Source organism: Leptodactylus fuscus, chromosome 9 (genome assembly GCF_031893055.1).
Source record: "Leptodactylus fuscus isolate aLepFus1 chromosome 9, aLepFus1.hap2, whole genome shotgun sequence".
Classification (NCBI taxonomy): Eukaryota; Metazoa; Chordata; class Amphibia; order Anura; family Leptodactylidae; genus Leptodactylus; species Leptodactylus fuscus.
The window spans coordinates 88760846-88774359 of record NC_134273.1 but is presented as its reverse complement, the minus strand read 5'-3'; the positions used below and the strand labels follow the sequence as shown (position 1 = coordinate 88774359).

At 44.8% G+C, this 13514-nt stretch overlaps 1 protein-coding gene across 1 annotated transcript in view; it reads left to right on the top strand.

The window, feature by feature from the left end:
• LRRN1 (leucine rich repeat neuronal 1) overlaps positions 1-13514 on the top strand; it is a 317960-nt gene that overhangs the window by 256624 nt on the left and 47822 nt on the right. The window lies entirely within an intron of this gene.

Genomic DNA, 13514 nt, shown 5'->3' with positions numbered 1-13514 from the left:
TGTATTATCCTGTACTGTGACATCACTGTGTGTATTATCTCTGTACTGTGACATCACTGTGTGTATTATCCCTGTACTGTGACATCACTGTGTGTATTATCCCTGTACTGTAACATTACTGTGTGTATTATCTCTGTACTGTGACATCACTGTGTGTATTATCCTGTACTGTGACATCACTGTGTGTATTATCTCTGTACTGTGACATCACTGTGTGTATTATCCTGTACTGTGACATCACTGTGTGTATTATCTCTGTACTGTGACATCACTGTGTGTATTATCCTGTACTGTGACATCACTGTGTGTATTATCTCTGTACTGTGACGTCACTGTGTGTATTATCCTGTACTGTGATATCACTGTGTGTATTATCCTGTACTGTGACATCACTGTGTGTATTATCTCTGTACTGTGACATCACTGTGTGTATTACCCTGTACTGTGACGTCACTGTGTGTATTATCTCTGTACTGTGACATCACTGTGTGTATTATCTCTGTACTGTGACATCACTGTGTGTATTATCCTGTACTGTGACGTCACTGTGTGTATTATCTCTGTACTGTGACATCACTGTGTGTATTATCTCTGTACTGTGACATCACTGTGTGTATTATCCCTGTACTGTGACATCACTGTGTGTATTATCCTGTACTGTGACATCACTGTGTGTATTATCCTGTACTGTGACATCACTGTGTATATTATCCTGTACTGTGACATCACTGTGTGTATTATCTCTGTACTGTGACATCACTGTGTGTATTATCTCTGTACTGTGACATCACTGTGTGTATTATCTCTGTACTGTGACATCACTGTGTGTATTATCCTGTACTGTGACATCACTGTGTGTATTATCTCTGTACTGTGACATCACTGTGTGTATTATCCTGTACTGTGACGTCACTGTGTGTATTATCCCTGTACTGTGACGTCACTGTGTGTATTATCCCTGTACTGTGACATCACTGTGTGTATTATCTCTGTACTGTGACATCACTGTGTGTATTATCCTGTACTGTGACATCACTGTGTGTATTATCTCTGTACTGTGACATCACTGTGTGTATTATCTCTGTACTGTGACATCACTGTGTGTATATATCTCATACCTCCCAACTGTTGAAGAACCGAAAGAGGGAGAAAATGCGCGGCAAATTTAGCCCTGCCCACTTGTGTGTTGACCCCACCCACTCGGTAATTTTTCATGTGCCCGCACACAGTATAATCCTCCTACAGTCACCTGTAAATTATATGTCCCCCCTCTATCTCTCCCCCAGTTTCATATACACCCTTCATCTGCCCCCAGTTTCATGTCCCCCCATCTCTGCCCCCAGATTCATGTCCTCTCCATCTCTGCCCCCAGATTCATGTCCCCCCATCTCTGCCCCCAGATTCATGTCCCCACATCTCTGCCCCCAGATTCATGTCCCCTCCATCTCTGCCCCCAGATTCATGTCCCCTCCATCTCTGCCCCCAGATTCATGTCCTCTCCATCTCTGCCCCCATATTCATGTCCCTCCATCTCTGCCCCCAGATTCATGTCCTCTCCATCTCTGCCCCCAGATTCATGTCCCCCCATCTCTGCCCCCAGATTCATGTCCCCACATCTCTGCCCCCAGATTCATGTCCCCTCCATCTCTGCCCCCAGATTCATGTCCCCTCCATCTCTGCCCCCAGATTCATGTCCTCTCCATCTCTGCCCCCAGATTCATGTCCCCCCATCTCTTCCCCCAGATTCATGTCCCCCCATCTCTGCCCCCAGATTCATGTCCCCTCCATCTCTGCCCCCAGATTCATGTCCCCTCCATCTCTGCCCCCAGATTCATGTCCCCTCCATCTCTGCCCCCAGATTCATGTCCCCTCCATCTCTGCCCCCAGATTCATGTCCCCTCCATCTCTGCCCCCAGATTCATGTCCTCTCCATCTCTGCCCCCAGATTCATGTCCCCCCATCTCTGCTCCCAGATTTATGTCCCCACATCTCTGCCCCCAGATTCATGTCCCCTCCATCTCTGCACCCAGATTCATGTCCCCCCAACTCTGCCCCCAGATTCATGTCCCCTCCATCTCTGCCTCCAGATTCATGTCCCCTCCATCTCTGCCCCCAGATTCATGTCCCCTCCATCTCTGCCTCCAGATTCATTTCCCCTCCATCTCTGCCCCCAGATTCATGTCTCCTCCATCTTTGCCCCCAGATTCATGTCCCCTCCATCTCTGCCCCCAGATTTATGTCCCCTCCATCTTTGCCCCCAGATTCATGTCCTCTCCATCTCTGCCCCCAGATTCATGTCCCCTCCATCTCTGCCCCCAGATTCATTTCCCCTCCATCTCTGCCCCCAGATTCTTGTCCCCCATCTCTGCCCCCAGATTCATGTCCCCACATCTCTGCCCCCCAGATTCATGTCCCCTCCATCTCTGCCCCCAGATTCATGTCCCCACATCTCTGCCCCCCAGATTCATGTCCCCTCCATCTCTGCCCCCAGATTCATGTCCCCTCCATCTCTGCCCCCAGATTCATGTCCTCTCCATCTCTGCCCGCAGATTCATGTCCCCCCAACTCTGCCCCCAGATTCATGTCCCCTCCATCTCTGCCCCCAGATTCATGCCCCCTCCATCTCTGCCCCCAGATTCATTTCCCCTCCATCTCTGCCTCCAGATTCATTTCCCCTCCATCTCTGCCCCCAGATTCATGTCCCCTCCATCTTTGCCCCCAGATTCATGTCCCCTCCATCTCTGCCCCCAGATTCATGTCCCCTCCATCTTTGCCCCCAGATTCATGTCCTCTCCATCTCTGCCCCCAGATTCATGTCCCCTCCATCTCTGCCCCCAGATTCATGTCCTCTCCATCTCTGCCCCCAGATTCATGTCCCCCCAACTCTGCCCCCAGATTCATGTCCCCTCCATCTCTGCCCCCAGATTCATGCCACCTCCATCTCTGCCCCCAGATTCATTTCCCCTCCATCTCTGCCTCCAGATTCATTTCCCCTCCATCTCTGCCCCCAGATTCATGTCCCCTCCATCTTTGCCCCCAGATTCATGTCCCCTCCATCTCTGCCCCCAGATTCATGTCCCCTCCATCTTTGCCCCCAGATTCATGTCCTCTCCATCTCTGCCCCCAGATTCATGTCCCCTCCATCTCTGCCCCCAGATTCATGTCCTCTCCATCTCTGCCCCCAGATTCATGTCCCCCAAACTCTGCCCCCAGATTCATGTCCCCTCCATCTCTGCCCCCAGATTCATTTCCCCTCCATCTCTGCCCCCAGATTTATGTCCTCTCCATCTCTGCCCCCAGATTCATGTCCCCCATCTCTGCCCCCAGTTTCATGTCCCCCCATCTCTGCCCCCAGATTCATGTCCCTCCATCTCTGCCCCCAGATTCATTTCCCCTCCATCTCTGCCCCCAGATTCATGTCCCCTCCATCTCTGCCCCCAGATTCATGTCCCCACATCTCTGCCCCCAATGTCATGCTGACGATGACGTCACATCACGTCTACAAGCCAGTAGCCGGCGGCAGCGGCGAAGCGAGGAGCTGACCTGTGTCAGCTCCTCACTTCAGCCGCATATGTGTTCAACTCAGATCTGCGTCCTCTGGACGCAGATCTGAGTTGAAATCGGGACATACCTCCCTCCAACCGGGACCGCGGGACATGTCCCTGAAATCGTGAATGTCCCGCAGAAATCGGGACGGTTGGGAGGTATGCATATCTGTATGTTTCCTATACATTACAGGTTATTATTATTATATAGGTGTTGCGGTTCCTCCTCTTTGTGTCTCTTACCTGCAGTTGTCTGGCCTGTCATACACAGACTGTCCTGCAGATGGCGCTCTCCACCCCCTCACTATACATTATATTACATCTTATTGCATCCAGGAGGTTTTTCCTTCCATTATGAAGATGAAAGGTTTCTGCAGTTTGGATTGATCTCGGTGCAGCCTCTTGTCATTTGTCTTATTCCTTGTGGCTCAGTAAGAAGATTTCGGCGTCCTTACATCTCCCTGAAGTCCTTGTAACTGTGGTGTATGTCAGGCTTATGGTGGGAATAATGTTATTAAGGTATCTGGGCTCCAAAGTATGTTGGGCACAAGGGCCACGTAAGAGGACAGTGTCTTCCTATATACCCGTATACAGGTGCGGTGTATCTGCATTACATACATCATTGTATGGGTGACTATAGATCCTGTGCAGCATGACATCATCAGATACAGCAAGAGGTGATGTCAGGTGAGAGCTTCTGCAGAACGCCGGTCAGCAGAGAGCGAGCGCCACATGTACGGCCGCTCATACGGGGTGCACATTTACTTTTCTGCTGCCACATTTATTAGGAGCCATCTTGGCCCTTGTGCACTTGTTTCGCAGTCTTGTACATTGTCTTGCGCCTCTAGTTGTTTCCATAGGCTTCATGCAAGACTAAATACACATGGGGCTTGGTATATAGGGATAGAGACCCCAGACCAAACTAACCCTATTTACAGGCCCCAACCCAGAACCTTCGAGTGTACTGAAACCGCTTCGGACCCCAAGAATCCTCCATTTACAGAGCCCCCTACTTACCTACCCCAGGTCTGACACTAAACTACGCCAGAACGCCCCACCTCCACCACCTCCGTTAACTCCTCCAGACATCGCCCCAGATCCCAAGAATCCTCCGATTACAGAGCTCCCTGTTTATACACCCCAGACCTGAGGCTGTTGTGGGGTCAGGACATCGCTGCAGCACCTAGAATAGCAGGTAGATGGGTGAGGGGCCATGTCTGACCCCCAGGAGATTTGCTGACTCTTCCCAGACCAGTAATCTCCTGGACATTGTAGGAGAGTTGCTGAAGCTGCCGCCTCAAGTCATACAGCACCGTGCACCCAGCCCTGGCCTGCAGAGCGTTACCTTCACCGCAGCACATTCACTCCAGTCCTGTTTGCAAAGACGTCTCATTCATCCCTCATTGCAAAGCACCTCACCTACGACTGCAGATCCCTCTAGACTGCAGGGCCACACGCAATAACAACACTATATCCTGCAATGACAGTGACTGATCAAGGTGACCTCCAGAAAGCGCAGGAGATTCCATCACCCCCTCCCCCGCCCATTATCTTCTTCTCATCCTCAGTATAGCAGCGCTGCCTCTCCCTGGACATCAGCGAGGACCTTCCACCAGTGTCCACCTTCTCTGAGCAGCGGTGATGAACCCTCTGAGACGTCTCCACTTGTGTTGTCTCTATATATAGCTCGTCATGAGTCAGGAGAAGATTCTGCAGCTCTTGCACTTTCTTCTTTCTGATGAGCTGTTACCCTGTGGAGCGTTTCTTCACTATATCCCAGGTAACAATCACCTGGAGCGGCGGCGTATGCTAGAGCGGCCCTCACCTGGCAGGTGTCAGAGATGTGCTAGTACAGCAAGTCCTCTAATTGTGGCCAATCCCTCATGTACAGAGCAAGCCAAAAGCACAGAACAGAAACGGGAGATGCAGAAGGAAAACTCTGTACTCTGGAAATGTCGTCCCAATCTGACTAGAGATTCAGCAAAAAGTTATATTCACTTCTAACTATGTGAGCTGTGTGATGTGCAACGTGTTACCCGCTAGTGAGTAATGTCCTGTAATGTACTGTGTATGAGAGACCAGGAGGAACCAATAGAAGAAGAATATAACTACTATAATACTGCTCCTATGTACAAGGATATAACTACTATAATACTACCTCCTATATACAAGAATATAACTACTATAATACTACTCCTATAGACAAGAATATAACTACTATAATACTACCTCCTATGTACAAGAATATAACTACTATAATACTGCTCCTATGTACAAGAATATAACTACTATAATACTACTCCTATGTACAAGAATATAACTACTATAATACTACTCCTATGTACAAGAATATAACTACTATAATACTACTCCTATGTACAAGAATATAACTACTATAATACTACTCCTATGTACAAGAATATAACTACTATAATACTACTCCTATGTACAAGAATATAACTACTATAATACTACCTCCTATGTACAAGAATATAACTACTATAATACTACTCCTATGTACAAGGATATAACTACTATAATACTACCTCCTATATACAAGAATATAACTACTATAATACTGCTCCTATGTACAAGAATATAACTACTATAATACTACTCCTATATACAGGAATATAACTACTATAATACTACTCCTATGTACAAGAATATAACTACTATAATACTACTCCTATATACAGGAATATAACTACTATAATACTACTCCTATGTACAAGAATATAACTACTATAATACTACTCCTATGTACAAGAATATAACTACTATAATACTACTCCTATATACAAGAATATAACTACTATAATACTACTCCTATGTACAAGAATATAACTACTATAATACTACCCCCTATGTACAAGAATATAACTACTATAATACTACTCCTATATACAAGAATATAACTACTATAATACTACTCCTATGTACAAGAATATAACTACTATAATACTACCCCCTATGTACAAGAATATAACTACTATAATACTACTCCTATGTACAAGAATATAACTACTATAATACTACCCCCTATGTACAAGAATATAACTACTAGAATACTACCTCCTATGTACAAGAATATAACTACTATAATACTGCTCCTATGTACAAGAATATAACTACTATAATACTACTCCTATGTACAAGAATATAACTACTATAATACTACCCCTATGTACAAGAATATAACTACTATAATACTGCTCCTATGTACAAGAATATAACTACTATAATACTACTCCTATGTACAAGAATATAACTACTATAATACTACTCCTATATACAAGAATATAACTACTATAATACTGCTCCTATGTACAAGAATATAACTACTATAATACTACTCCTATGTACAAGAATATAACTACTATAATACTACCTCCTATGTACAAGAATATAACTACTATAATACTGCTCCTATGTACAAGAATATAACTACTATAATACTGCTCCTATGTACAAGAATATAACTACTATAATACTACTCCTATGTACAAGAATATAACTACTATAATACTACTCCTATATACAAGAATATAACTACTATAATACTGCTCCTATGTACAAGAATATAACTACTATAATACTACTCCTATGTACAAGAATATAACTACTATAATACTACTCCTATGTACAAGAATATAACTACTATAATACTACTCCTATATACAAGAATATAACTACTATAATACTACACCTATGTACAAGAATATAACTACTATAATACTGCTCCTATGTACAAGAATATAACTACTATAATACTGCTCCTATATACAAGAATATAACTACTATAATACTGCTCCTATGTACAAGAATATAACTACTATAATACTACCTCCTATGTACAAGAATATAACTACTATAATACTACTCCTATGTACAAGAATATAACTACTATAATACTGCTCCTATGTACAAGAATATAACTACTATAATACTACTCCTATGTACAAGAATATAACTACTATAATACTACTCCTATGTACAAGAATATAACTACTATAATACTACTCCTATATACAAGAATATAACTACTATAATACTGCTCCTATGTACAAGAATATAACTACTATAATACTACTCCTATGTACAAGAATATAACTACTATAATACTACCTCCTATGTACAAGAATATAACTACTATAATACTACCCCTATGTACAAGAATATAACTACTATAATACTGCTCCTATGTACAAGAATATAACTACTATAATACTGCTCCTATGTACAAGAATATAACTACTATAATACTACTCCTATGTACAAGAATATAACTACTATAATACTACTCCTATATACAAGAATATAACTACTATAATACTGCTCCTATGTACAAGAATATAACTACTATAATACTGCTCCTATGTACAAGAATATAACTACTATAATACTACTCCTATATACAAGAATATAACTACTATAATACTACTCCTATGTACAAGAATATAACTACTATAATACTACCTCCTATGTACAAGAATATAACTACTATAATACTACCCCTATGTACAAGAATATAACTACTATAATACTGCTCCTATGTACAAGAATATAACTACTATAATACTGCTCCTATGTACAAGAATATAACTACTATAATACTACTCCTATATACAAGAATATAACTACTATAATACTGCTCCTATGTACAAGAATATAACTACTATAATACTACTCCTATATACAAGAATATAACTACTATAATACTGCTCCTATGTACAAGAATATAACTACTATAATACTGCTCCTATATACAAGAATATAACTACTATAATACTGCTCCTATGTACAAGAATATAACTACTATAATACTACCTCCTATGTACAAGAATATAACTACTATAATACTGCTCCTATGTACAAGAATATAACTACTATAATACTATTTTGTGTCACTTTCTCTGATTTCTTCTATTCTGATATATTGTATCTCTTCCTCTTGTTGTTCCGCTCTCCGCCTCTCTCTCTCTCTCTCTCTCTCTCTCTCTCTCTCTCTCTCTCTCTCTCTCTCTCTCTCTCTCTCTCTCTCTCTCTCTCTCTCTCTCTTTCTTCGTCCCCTCGGCCGCTCCCCTCATTATCACTAATTACTCGGCTCTGTCTGGATCGGCCGTCACATGAGATTCTTTAAGACGCTGAGCTTTTCTAGTAAACCCCGGTGCCAGCATTTTCAGAACCTGCTGACCCCTCAAAAGCTGCTGGAAGAAACGAGGGGAGTGTTTCTTCGTGTCTGTTCACGGCTGGGGGGGGGGGGTCTTTGTAGTTACTAGCAGACATTTCTTGATTCTGATTCTGGGAAAGCTGAGTGGCCTTTTATACAAGTCATTGGTTCGCGTGACATCCATTAGCCTCAGACACATGGGTGACATCCATTCTAATGGTGACCTTATTGGCTGGCACCCAGCTTTCCCAGCAGAGTGACAGGACTGGCAGAGGAGTTCATTAAAGGCAGATATATGTCTTGTCCTGTGGCCTGGCGTTGACTTTCTGGGGCTGAACCAGGAGACTTAATGTGAGTTCTCGCGCTGTAATTAAATATTCATTCCGTCGGAAGAATTCGCTTACTGGGGTTAAGTAGACACAAGAAAAGTCAATCTCCAGGCATTACGTTTGTGTCAGTGAGCCAACTTGGAAGAAAATCCGGAGCCCTTTATTAATCCAGTCACAGATGGAGACGTTATTTAGTGCCGCGCGCCCGGGGGACCATTAAACCGCGCAGAGACAGAGCGCGACAGAGGCAAACGGATTACAGCGCCACCCAAACCAGTCAACGGGAACGGAGCAGATCTGTGTGCGCGGCAGGAGGCAGCCCCTCCAGGGGCCAAGGGAGATACCCCAGGGAGGGGCAAATACACCGCAAGACGTTACATCAAGGCGCCAATTTTTGTTGCAGATTTTGCTGCAGTTTTTGAGTAAAATCCTGGAGTGTATTGAGGAGGAGGGAACTGAAGTAAAAGAGTATTTGTGTGTTCCTTGCAATTGCAGCACTGTTCATCCTGGGATCCTGGATCACGAATAAAATGCAGAACAACAGTCAAATAAACTGACACATGTCCTAGATACATGTATGCACCATGGAGGCAGCCTATACAGTCCATGGAGTGTGAGCCAACCCCACGCAGCGACCCCTCTTCTCTTTGGACACTGCCGGCACTGAAGGATAGCGTGCCCCCCCTCCTCACGCCTGCCAGGCCCTAAAGCACTGGCGTATCGCCAACATCACACTCATTGGTACTGACAGGACATCGCTGGGGATCTCCGCTACAGATGTGACCTTGTAAGACAAAAGACGTCGCCATTATGTATCAATAATTCATTCATTAGTCTGAAGACAAGCAATTAAGGAGCCCTGGGCGAGGCGGGCACACTACATGTCACATCTGTGTATCTACTGCAGATGTTTGTCTAGACTGGATACAACTGCGACAAACCCTCAGCTGCATAAACCATTTTCCATTCATAGACAGTGAGCAGAGGTCTTGACACATTTGCAGATTTGTTTTTATAGCCTTCTCAGCTCAGATAGGCAGTTACATGAGAACATTCTGGCTGCCACCACTAGAGGGAGCTCATGACAAACTGCTTTATTGTAACTGTCTTCAGTGAGCTCCCCCTGGTGGCAACTATGGACAGCCAAGAAGTTATCCTGTGTGTTCAGCTGAGGGTTTGCTACTCTATATACAGCCAGTAACGCAGAAGGATAGACGAATCATTACAAATCTGGTAACCAATAAATTAGCCAAAAGTAGGGTTCCCCTTTAATTCCTGGCCCGCAGCCCATTAGTGCCCTTAAGATCTGTTCGAGGAATCAAAGGCAACACGAGCCAAGGTTTAATCAGCCAAGAACTTATCTGGGAGACTTATGAGAACAGATGGACGGGCAGAAGCTGCTTCTGGGACGCGACATTCGCCGTGGAGTTATGTTCCAGCTCTGGAGAAAGCGCCAGAATCTCCGTGAAAGTTCTCGGCTTCGTCATCCATTTCCTAACATTGTGATCGCACCTGACAATACAAATGTCACACGGAGAGGAAACCATCGCAAAGATTTGTTTTAGTGCACGGCAGAGAGGTCCTTGGGCCCCTTCAGTCTCCAGGGCCCGATAACGACTGATACCTCTACATCTCCTATAGCTACACCCCTGGATCAGACCCCAAAAGCAATGCAGTGTCATGTAGAAGACCACAAATAAATCCAGAACAGACCCCAAAATAAATCCAGACTGCAAAATAAATTCACAGATGCAGAGATGTAATTTGAAGTTCCTGGGCCCCAATGCAAAATCTATAATGGGGCCCCTAAATAGTACGTGCCATTGGCAGAGGGACTTTGGCCTCCTTGGGTTCCATGGTCGGTTAGCGTCTGCCTATACCTATAGCTATGCCCCTGGTCAGACCCCTAAAAGAATTTCAAAGCTCAGATCCATAAGTTCAGACCCCAGACCTTCTGGGTTCCTCTCAGCTCCTCCCAGATCCTCATGGCTCCTCCCAGATCCTCATGGCTCCTCTCGATTCCTCCTGGCCCCTCCCAGCTCCTCTCAACTCCTCCTGGCTCCTCTTGGATAATCCTGGCTCCTCCCAGTTCCTCCTGGCAGCTCCTGGCTCCTCCCAGTTCCTCCTGGCTCCTCCCAGCTCCTCTCGACTCCTCCCAGTTCCTCCTGGCTCCTCCCAGTTCCTCCTGGCTCCTCTTGGATAATCTTGGCTCCTCCCAGTTCCTCCTGGCTCCTCCCAGCTCCTCCTCTGCGGACCCTTTTTCACTTCCGCTCCAGGTACTGCCGCACACACAGGCCGACATCACGACCTCCTCATAAGTGGCAGTGCCCAGGGCTGAGTGTGTGATGGAGAAGCCGATAGCGAGTAGAGGTGACTAACGTTGTAAGATGTGCCATTCTGGAGTCTGGGAAAGCTGGGTGGCGCTCCTTGTCCCAGCTGTAATGGCGGCCATATGTTCCGCTCTGGTTTGTTCTTTCCTCTGTAATGATTTCCACCGTCCCTCCTCTTCCCCGCGTGGTGCTTTGTGATTTTCCGTATATTATTGCTGGTAATATTTTCGGTTGTTGTTTTTGTGCAGCGTTAACCCCCGGGGCCCCTCCCCCCCATGACTTTTATGTCCCCCATCCCCTTATGAACTCTCTGCCTGATATTTCATTATCACCAGTCAGAGCGAGGCGATGGCGCAGGCGATGGCGACGTTTTATTACAAGCCTGGATCGGCAGACACTCGCGCCGCTGGGGGGCGAGAAATTAGCTAATTAGGATCCAGACAATTTGCAGATGAGGAGATTTTGTGATTGTGCCCTGCGTGGGGGGATGAAGAAGGGGGACGGGCAGCGTCACACAGCCAGAGGCGCCCCGATTATCAGGAGCTCTGGGCACCCCCAGGCATCAGATGCGGCTTAACTCATTAATGACCAAAGCTGCAGGAAACCACTTCAAAGCAGGACGCTCCGGACCCCCCGAGGGGCGACCAGTTCATTATCTGACAATTTAGGGACATTCTAGCTCCAGGCCACAATCTCACGACTGTTATGGAACTGCTAACTGGGCTTGAAGGATGGCGACCATCAACGTGTCGCTCCGTAATATCTGACACCCCATTGTCCGCACTTTCCATCCCCTCCCCCTGGAGTCACTGATCTCTTCTATTTGGAAACACATCTAAAAAGCCAACATTTTATCTGATGGTGAGAGCGGCGATGATTATACCGCACTGCGCCACATTCCGAGAAATTGTACATGTAGATACAACAGCAAATATCATTTATTACTGAGGATACAAAATATCTGCCCATACAGTGGTACAAATAATACTTCTATATAGTGCTACATATAATACCTACATACAGTGCCACATAGAACACCAACATACAGTGCTACATATAATACCAACATACAGTGCTACATATAATACCTACATACAGTGCTACATATAATACCAACATACAGTGCTACATATAATACCTACATACAGTGCTACATATAATACCAACATACAGTGCTACATATAATACCTACATACAGTGCTACATATAATACCAGCATACAGTGCTACATATAATACCAAGATATATTGCTACATAAGCCAACATACAGTGAGACATATAATACCTACATACAGTGCCACATAGAATGCCAACATACAGTGCTACATATAATACCAACATACAGTGCCACATATAATACCAATATATAGTGCTACATATAATACCTACATACAGTGCTACATATAATACCAAGATATAGTGCCACATATAATACCTACATACAGTGCCACATATAACACCAACATACAGTGCTACATATAATACCAACATACAGTGCCACATATAATACCAAGATATAGTGCCACATATAATACCTACATACAGTGCCACATATAACACCAATATACAGTGATATATATAGCACCAACATATAGTGACACATATAAGCTGCACAGAGTCTGCGGGATTCTCTATTAGTATACGTCCCGATGCTGCGCAGAGGCTGCAGGATTCTCTATTACTATACGTCCCGGTGCTGCACAGAGGCTGCGGGATTTTCTATTATTATACGTCCCGTTGCTGTGCAGAGGCCTGGTGTTCTGGTGCTGCACAGAGGCTGCGGGATTCTCTATTATTATACGTCCCGATGCTGCACAGAGGCTGCGGGATTCTCTATTATTATACGTCCCGATGCTGCACAGAGGCTGCGGGATTCTCTATTATTATATGTCCCGTTGCTGCACAGAGGCTGCCGGATTCTCTATTATTATACGTCCCAGTGCTGCACAGAGGCCTGGTGTCCTGGTGCTGCACAGAGGCTGCCGGATTCTCTATTATTATACGTCCCAGTGCTGCACAGAGGCCTGGTGTCCTGGTGCTGCACAGAGTCTGCAGGATTCTCTATTATTATATGTCCCGATGCTGTGCAGAGGCCTGGTGTTCCGGTGCTGCGCAGAGGCTGCGGGATTCTCTATTA